The sequence below is a fragment of the Erpetoichthys calabaricus genome, chromosome 5 (assembly GCF_900747795.2).
Source record: "Erpetoichthys calabaricus chromosome 5, fErpCal1.3, whole genome shotgun sequence".
Lineage (NCBI taxonomy): Eukaryota > Metazoa > Chordata > Cladistia > Polypteriformes > Polypteridae > Erpetoichthys > Erpetoichthys calabaricus.
In genome coordinates, this window is record NC_041398.2 from 82,192,769 (window position 1) to 82,202,768 (window position 10,000).

The window sequence follows — 10,000 nt, forward strand, 5'->3', positions numbered from 1 at the left end:
AATACTTTGCTGTTCTTGATGCTCCAGTTGAACTGAATAATGTTCATTATTCAGTTCCTTTCAGGTCCTGCCTGGCTATAAAATAACCTGGTCCAAATCTTTCCTACTACCCCTAAACTGTCTCTGTCATCAGCCTTATCTTTCCTATCTGTCCCAATTCCCAACACACCATCTTTTTTATATACCTAGGCATTGAAGTATCTACCTTTGAAAGATATGCTGCAATTTAAATTATTTTTGTGTTTTAAAGTGGGGATTAAAGATAGTCAAAACTCTCCCATATTCCTTCTATTCTTATTTGACAATTACTAAAATGAACACTGTTCCCAGCTTTTATTTTGTTAGTTCTATACCACCCCTTCTTCCTTCTCTCAAACTCTGGAGGCTGCACTTCTTTCTTTAATTAAACATTCTAGTTTAGATTGAAACTAGTCTGTAATTAGAAGAGTCTTTGCCCACATTATAGTTATATCACTGGGAGTCCAACTGCACCCACTAAATTTTGGAATGAAACATAACTTGTAGTCTTTCCCTGTATAAATGGAAAATCTGTATATAATCTGGCAGAGATAACACTGTGGATTTGAATACTGCACAAACAAACACACACACAGACACTTTTAGCTTTATATGTTAGATGATTAAATGTATGGCTGTAATACCAACACACATTCCCAGGAACTATGTGGCATTACAATATGCTTCTTTGTTCACCAGGCTGATTCTGATTAAAGGCTTGATTCTGACGTCTTACAGATTTATTTTGCTTTTGCCACCCTTTTCTTTGCACAAACCTAGTCTATAAAAGAAACAAGAAGTAACTAATAAAAAGCTGGATTGCATCCAGTGACATTAGACATTAAAATCAAACTAACACTGGAATGTCTAAAGAATGAAAAGGAGAAAGATCTTAAGGGTCCCAGTAAAATTCCCCATCACAGTCATGCCAGAAATCAGTGTTATGATTTGAAAGCACTGGCAAACCTAAATATTTGAATGAGGTAAATCAAATCTGGAATGGGAATGAGCAAAAATCACTTCTGAACAGTATGGAATGCTGGAAGACACCTACCTGAAAAAAATATAATGCTGCTCTTATAGCAAAAGGAGTTTCAAAAAAATATTGAAATATATGCCTGAATACTATGTAAGCAGGGAAGGGCAGGTCAGGTTGGGGAGTATGCATGGTATAGTTGCCACACCCATCACACAACTAAACAACTCGGGATTCCAGTTGGTAACCACCCCAGGCAGAGTCCAACCCCCAGGAAATGACTATCTGACACAGCCAGGTGTTACGTGGGCATCCCCTTAGCCTGGACTAGCCGCTCAGGTCCTCAACAATGAGGATCCTGTGAGTCGAATCACCCTCTGGGAATTGGCCACATGGCCATAGTGCCATAACTGACGCTCTCTCACAATGCAGGTAATGTGTCTCATTCTGGACACTGTGAGCAACCGCTCATTCAACACAAAGTCAAACCAGCGGTACCCAAGGATTCTCCGAAGAGACACAGTACCGAAGGTCACTGGATACAGTCCATATCTCGCAACCATATAGCAAAACACTAGGCACCAGGACTCTAAAGACTTGGACATTAGTCCTTTTGCAGAGATATTGGGAGCACCATACACCCCTTTCCAGCAATCCCATGACCCCCAAAGCTCTCCTACTCCATCTACTGACTTCATAGGAAGAGTCACCAGAGACATGTCACTGCCAAGGTAAGTAATTCTCTCAACAAGGTCAACATTCTCTGCCAAAGAGGTCATTAAAAGCCTGGATCTTGGTTTTTATCCAGGACACTTGCAAGCCTGGAATTTCACACTCCTCACTCAGTGTCTCTAGATCCCTGATCAGAGCCTCCATTGACTCAGCGAAGATCCCGAAAATTACAGCATCACCAGCTAAGTCAAGATCAGTGAATCTTTCTTCACCAACAGATGCCCCACAGCCACTGGACCCCAACGACCAGTCAATGCAAGCAACAGAGTAGGAGCAAGAACACACCCCTGACAAACCCGGTTATCAACTGGGAAGAACAAAAAGGTCCTGCCACCACTCTGCACAGAACTCATAGTACCAATGTACAAGCCGTCCATGATATCCAGCAACTTCGGATGGATCCCACGAAGTCACAAAATGTCCCACAGGGCATCTTGATGAAGTGAGTCGAACACTACAAAATGCTGTAAGCAGCATGTCTAAAATATCTGCTGAGAAATACTTTTGTCTATTGTTTGAAATGGATGAAAAGATGGAAATATTTGTCTTTGAACAATTAATCTACTGACATGAACAAGACGTTTAGGCATTTGTAATTCAGCTACACTTGGCTTAAAATCTGATTCATGTAGCTTTACTTTTGAGGCACTTAACTATCTACAGTGCAGCTAATACTTCATGCACTCAAGTTATAAAGAGCAAATGTTTTTAAACAATGAAATAATGATATACTCAGGTGGTGCCTAAACCAGCTAATCCTCCCCAGTACTAATTATACGAATTATCACTCACTAGGGAAATGATATATAAAGATCTTAGCAGTCTACTAGAATGGGCTGCGTGTGAAAGAAGTGCAATTAGACCTGCTCTTAAGAAGGGTTTACTGTTGAAGATGTATAGCAATGATTAGCACCTATTCAATCTTCAATGAACAACTAGGCAGATCATGGAGTTATTTAAAAAATACATATATAAAATTAAAAACAAACAAACGTTCACTTCTAAAAACTGAGTTAATTATGCAATTATAATTAATAAAGATATATAAAAGATGTTTTACTACAGTAGCATAGAAAAATTGCTTTACTTACTTTAGACCTGCAAAAAACAAATGAGAGACTATTAACCTAGACATGCAAACAGCAGCAATCCATATAGCCAAAAGGGATTAAACAGATATCCACAATAAAATTGCCATGGGCTCATTTATAAAATAAATATATGAGCTGATCTGATATTAAATTTCAAGGACATGATCAAAAATGAAAATCAATATATAGGCTGGTATTCATCAGACCTAATGTGAAAAATGTTTTACGCTTTTTACTTATTTGGTAGTGGTTAGCTATTAAGACACTATTGGCAACCAAAAGCCACTCTTATGGACATCAGCCAGCAGCTACAGTACATAATAGTCTTGAGAGCTTCACTAGATGATTTGATTTGAGCAGAAAATGAGATTTTCAGACATGACTGGTACATGTGACCATTCAAGTACAATAACTGCATTAATACACGTACGTGAACAAGAAGCAACAACATTCAATTAACTTTTACATCATCTATCATTTGTAACAATTTATATGACATTTTTTAAAATTAAATGGCATCAGATATCCCACCATATAAGGATATTTCAGGGTGTCAATTAGATGAACACAACAAGCTTGTTCACAAATACATAAAATGAAGATGATTTCTGGTTTATATACAGGCTATGAGTGGGGAGAGCATGGGAACATTTGTTTGTGTGTATAGATATTTTTAATTGTTCAAAGGAACTGTGAAATAATAGATTTTACCTTCAAATTTAGGATCATTCTACTAATTTTTTTCTAAACAAGACCCATCGATATTACAGCTCTAGCAAAAGATTAAACATGTTTCTGAGGCAAGTACATCATGTTTTATTTTGACATAAAAAATAGTCTGATATTTTGCAACTGCAGCTGAGTCAAGTCTATCTCAAACCATACACAAACATGTACTGGAAAAACGATAAAATGAAAATTATTTTGTTGCCCACTCAAAATGTATTTCTGGTTAGTCAATACTATTTTGCCCATCTGACAGACTACATTATTTAGGGTTAAAGAACAGATCGAAACACAAAATGGGTACTTGAAACATTTGCAGGTAAAATAAATATTTAAAAGATTGCAAATTGTCTAAATAAATTTCCTTTACCTTACTTTCAGAAGCCTGCAATTTATTTTCTTCACATATCCCTTCATAACTGACTGACAAACGACACTCAAATCTACAGATCTACAAAGTACCTTGTGCGCCTATCAACAGACAAAACGCATACCACAGTACCATGCAATATAAAGACATCTATTGCGTCTGTTAATGTTTTAGTCTTTGGGGAATAAATGTTGTTGCAAAGCACAAATTGTGCCAGAGGGAGAAAGCTACTCACAATACCCTATATACCTATTAAAAAAGAGAAAAGAAATATAACCAAGGATAAACTAAAAGATGCTGCATTACAGTAGTAGCTATTTATTTAAGCAATCCACTTTTTATAACAACTACACAAATGGTACCAAAAAATTTGGAAAATCTTAAGTACCAATTCATGAAATATATCTAGCAATTACCACATGGAGGAGCTTTTAAACTTTACTTTAAATAAGAGATTTCAAGATGATCCAACTAACACTACCAGAAAATTATCTAGGTTTACTATCTATATTTTAAATATATAAACTAAACAATACAGTATATTTTCACACTATACAAGAATTATATTCCAAGTGAGGTTAAATAGCACTTTTCTTTTGATTTAAACAAACAAAATCAAAATACAGTTTTTAGAAAGCAAATATTATATAAAAATTACAAAGTACAATTTTTAAAAGGTTATTCAATTCAAGGTCATGGTGAACTGGTGCTTTTCCTGGCATATGACTATAGAGCACATGCTGGCATGATAGGCAATTACACAATTTCACTTTAAAGGGGAACACAATACAAGTTAGTCAGTTCACTTTTAGTTGCCAGAATCACAAAAAAGGGCAAAACTATGACAGTACTGTTAGAGGCATATGTATGCATTACCAAACAAATTTAGTAATTAACTAAACACTACAGTCTATACTTAATTAACTAAGAGCAACAAGTCATTGGAAGAGAGCCACACAAGCAGCTCATATAAAAATGTAATATAAATACCCTAAGTTCTTGTCTATAAGCCGCGGCTTATCTAAGGAAAAAAGTTGTGAAAATGAAAAAATAGAATATCGGCTTATACATAAATCCGGCTTATACAGTAATCCCTCCTCCATCGCGGGGGTTGTGTTCCAGAGCCACCCGCGAAATAAGAAAATCCGCGAAGTAGAAACCATATGTTTATATGGTTATTTTTATATTGTCATGCTTGGGTCACAGATTTGCGCAGAAACACAGGAGGTTGTAGAGAGACAGGAACGTTATTCAAACACTGCAAACAAACATTTGTCTCTTTTTCAAAAGTTTAAACTGTGCTCCATGACAAGACAGAGATGACAGTTCTGTCTCACAATTAAAAGAATGCAAACATATCTTCCTCTTCAAAGGAGTGTGTGTCAGGAGCACAGAATGTCACATAGATAAAGAAAACAATCTCTAGCAAACAAATCAATGGTGCTGTTTGGCTTTTAGGTATGCGAAGCACCGCGGCACAAAGCTGTTGAAGGCGGCAGCTCACACCCCCTCCGTCAGGAGCAGGGAGAGAGAGAGAGAGAGAGAGAGAGAGAGAGAGAGAGAGAGAGAGAGACAGAGACAGAGACAGAGACAGAGACAGAGACAGAGTTTGTTTTTCAGTCAAAAATCAATACGTGCCCTTCGAGCTTTTAAGTATGCGAAGCACTGTGCAGCATGTCGTTTCAGGAATCAGCTTTACAAAAGATAGCAATGTGAAGATAATCTTTCAGCATTTTTAGACGAGCGTCCGTATCGTCTAGGTGTGCGAACAGCCCCCCTGCTCAATCCCCATACGTCAGGATCACAGATAGTCAGCACAAGAAAGAGAGAGAAAAGTAAGCAATCTAGCTTCTCAGCCATCTGCCAATAGCGTCCCTTGTATGAAATCAACTGGGCAAACCAACTGAGGAAGCATGTACCAGAAATTAAAAGACCCATTGTCCACAGAAATCCGCGAACCAGCAAAAAATCCGCGATATTTAAATATGCTTACATATAAAATCACAATTTAAATGACCGCTACGCGCGCATGTTGACTCGGCGACACCCAGAGCAGAAACAAACGCACTCCGGCCGCTCCAACCGCGCCATGTGGGGAGTGAGAGAGACGCCAATATCTCACACTCTCTCCCCCCTTAAAGAAATTAAATGGGTGCGAGTGAGACCACTGACCTCCCTCCCTTCTATTAGTTATAGGTTATAGTACGTTCGGCTTATCCATGAGTCCGGCTTATCTATGATAAGATTTTATTTTAAAAATTCGTATGATTTTTGGTCTCCAGCTTATACACGAGTCCGGCTTATAGACAAGAACCTAGGGTATATATTTATATATTTACTTGCTCAGGATGAATTTATTAATCTATTTTATGAAGTCCATGGGGATATCCCAGAACAAGCTGGATTAATTATATTTCACAAAACAGTCTGAAAGCACCTGGAAATTCCTTAGGAGGAATTGGGGAAAACTGGAGGGTAGAAGGTGGCTTGGTAAGCATGTTGCCACTGAGAACCTCACCAGAAAAAGTGAAATGCAAATGGTGGTGCTAATGGTATAGTATGCTAAGGGAATAAGCTCTGCACAAGCAACCTTGAATTTGATTAAACTGCTCAGAAACTAGACAGATTTGCTGGTACCCTTACAGCTCATTAAAAAAGTAGTGTATGCCTCCTGAAAAGTGTTTAAATGGAAGATCAATTATGCCATTTACTGTATATCTGGCTTCTTTTGAGTAAAGCAAAGCAAACAAGTGTGAAAAGTAAAGTATTGTTTATTCTACAAAGATAACTGTAAAATGGCCCCAAAACATTTGTTGGTACCACTAGAAAAGATCATAAATAACTGGATTAGAGTGATTTTTAAACTAGCTGTTTTCTTTAATTATTATCTCACATCTTCAATTATGTAATCAGTCATTAGGCCCATTTATACACCAAATTCAAACACAATACAGCTCAATGATACATACACGAGCCAACCTGGATAAGATCAATGAACGCAGGCGCCTACAATGCGCGTCTGAAACTGCGGAAGCAAAGCAGGCACGGGTTCAAAACGAACAAGCTCGACTGACGGATATACAAACACGAGCCTGCCTGGATAAACAACGCACCCATAGCTAACGACTAACGACACAGCCACACAGAAAAGAGGATTCTGCACTGCACCCCAGAGTCAAACGTAAGACACTACGGGGTCCGCAATGGTCCACAAAGATAGTACGGAATATATAAGAGCACACCCATCAAAAAAAAATCAATCGTGTAAAAGCACATAGTACACACAAATCATGTGCTCTCAGCACATATAAAGCGTATAACGACAATACGGAGAATAGAGACCCAAAGACATTGGAGAGAAAAAAAAGCAGATTAGAGATTATGAAAGCAGTGGAATTCGAAAGGCTCAAACAAACGATGGTGCGATACACATGCAGACAAAGGTACCGAATATGAAAGCAGTAAAATTCGAAAGTATTGTAGCGTTCCAACCAGGTTGAGGGATTTTTGGTTTTAAGTGACTGTTAGGTCTGATTGAGGGAAGGCGGAGTGCATCACAGAGGACTGATAGCGAGGTATTGATTTCATGCGGTAAGGGGGGGCCGTTGGAGAGGGTGCTAGAAGGTTGTGTATGGGGTTAGGAAGTCAGCGATTGTTCAGGTAAAACTTTTGTGACACTTTATCATGTCAGTCACTACAGTATCAAAGAAAAGATAGAAACGATTGCATTACCGCAAACAAAAGGTGATTAATCATCAGAACCAGGTGTAATTGAGAAAATACCAGGACAAATTGAGGTCTGAAAAAAAGAGTAGACAACAAAGTCGTTTCGCATTCGCATCATTCAATGGACAAAACGTGGATTTACATAATAATGGACCATATGCTATGAGAATCTGTGGTGCCACAACAGTTAAAAGAACGACAAGTTAAATTTCAGAGGGTGCTAGAAAGTTGTTTTTGGGGTGAGGAAGTCATCCACAGCATATGTGAATCATCACATCACAGTAATACAATGAGTACTCACAGACAAAACGCAAGAGGCCTCGGCGTCCCGCCCCACAGTCAAATCTCACAATGTACGGAGTCCCGAGACATCCACAAACCACAGCATAGTCAAAGCCTCGGCGTCCCGCCCCACAGTCAAATCTCACAAAGTACAGAGTCCCGAGACGTCCACAAACCACAGCATAGTCAAACCCACCACGCCTCACAGCTCAAAACCAAAGGTGCTCAACTGACGTAGATAAGCGCCTAACGTAAATAAGAAATGAGGCAACGCGCCCATAGGTGATGACACAGACAAACAAAAAAGAAGATTCAGCCCCCCGCCTCAGAGTGAAACGTGAAAAAAGCAGATAAGAGATTATGAAAGCGGTGGAATTCGAAAGGCTCCAACAAACGATGGCGCGATACACAAGCAGACGAAGGTACAGAATATGAAAGCAGTAAACACCAAAAGTATTGTAGCGTCCCAGCCAGGTTGAGGGCTGTTTGGTTTTACGTGACTGTTAGGTCCGATAGAGGGAGGGCGGAGTACAGCACGGAGGACTGATAGCGGGGTATTGATTGCTGCGGTAAGGGGGGGGGGGCGTTGGAGAGGGTGCTAGAAAGTTGTGTTTGGGGTTAGGAAGTCTGCGATTGTTCAAGTAAAACATTTATGACACTTTATCATGTCATTCGCTACAGTATCAAAGAAAAGATAGAAAAGATCGCATTACCGCAAACAAAAGGTAGGACAAATCAGGGTCACAAATAAAAGGCAAAGAGTAAACAACAAAGTCTTCGCATTTGCATCATTCAATGCACAAAACATGGATTCACACAATGATGGACCATACGCTATGAGAATGTGAAAAAGTCAGATTATTTATTAGAGAAACAGAAACAATATTCACTTACGGGCATTGTCACAATGTGTCTCCAAACAAAATTGTTTTTAATGAAGCTTTAAAGTAAAAGTGCAAATAATGAAATTGAAACAATTCCAAAGAAAAACAAATGTACATTGTATATCAGATTAGCCAAACACGGGGGTTGGCGAGCGAAGCGAGCAGGGGGCGAAGCCACCTAGTTGGAAAAAGAAAAGATAAGAAGAATTTGAAACTGCTGCTTAGTAAACAATAGGCTTGTTAGCTTAACAGCAAAAAGTTGTCTTTTTTTACTTATAAAACCTGCTAAGCATGTTAGTCGTGTGTTTTCTTGATGAACAACTTATGAACATTTCATACAGCTTTTTTATGGATTTTTGCTGTGTTTATTATTTTTTTCTGTGTGTTTTACTTATAAAACCTGCTAAGCATGTTAGTCGTGTGTTTTCTTGATGAACAACTTATGAACATTTCATACGGCTTTTTTATGGATTTTTGCTGTGTTTATTATTTTTTTCTGTATGTCATACAGTATATGCTTTGGTAAGAAACATCCATCCATCCATCCATTTTCCAACCCGCTGAATCCGAACACAGGGTCACGGGGGGGCACAAGGCAGGAAACAATCCTGGGCAGGGTGCCAACCCACCGCAGTGGTAAGAAACAAGTGCTACATAATTAAAATGCCAATTCATATTTTGTAATTACACCTCTAGAATTACAGATGACCTTTATAAATATTGTAAATGTATATTTTAACAGAAGAAAAAGCTGGAGTACAATTAATGATTAAAAATGATTAAAACCTTTAAGCACATGTATATTTACATATGAGCAGTTTTAATCTATACTAATAAAAGGCAAAGCCCTCACTGACTCACTCACTCACTCACTGACTGACTCACTCATCACTAATTCTCCAACTTCCCGTGTAGGTGGAAGGCTGAAATTTGGCAGGCTCATTCCTTACAGCTTACTTACAAAAGTTAGGCAGGTTTCATTTCGAAATTCTACGCGTAATGATCGTAACTGGGACCTCTTTTTTGTCCATATACTGTAATAGAGTGCACCTCCATGGCCGTGGGAGGCGGAGTTGCATATCGCGTCATCACGCCACCCACGTAATCACGTGAACTGACTGTGAACGCAGTACGTACAAAACAAGGAAGAGCCCCAGAGAGCGCTGAAGAAAACATTCATTACACAATTGAGAAG

The 10,000-nt window shown here is 38.7% G+C and overlaps 1 protein-coding gene across 2 annotated transcripts in view; it reads right to left on the reverse strand.

Moving 5' to 3' along the window:
* clgn (calmegin) overlaps nucleotides 1–10,000 on the reverse strand; it is a 126,458-nt gene that overhangs the window by 95,925 nt on the left and 20,533 nt on the right. Inside the window, exon 1 of one of the 2 annotated variants that reach the window (XM_051928241.1) lies at nucleotides 3,914–4,012. The exons of the other annotated variant lie outside the window; for it this stretch is intronic. The gene's annotated coding sequence lies outside the window, so the exon portion shown is untranslated. Of the gene's footprint in view, nucleotides 1–3,913; nucleotides 4,013–10,000 lie in introns of those variants that run through there. 2 annotated transcript variants of the gene reach the window in all.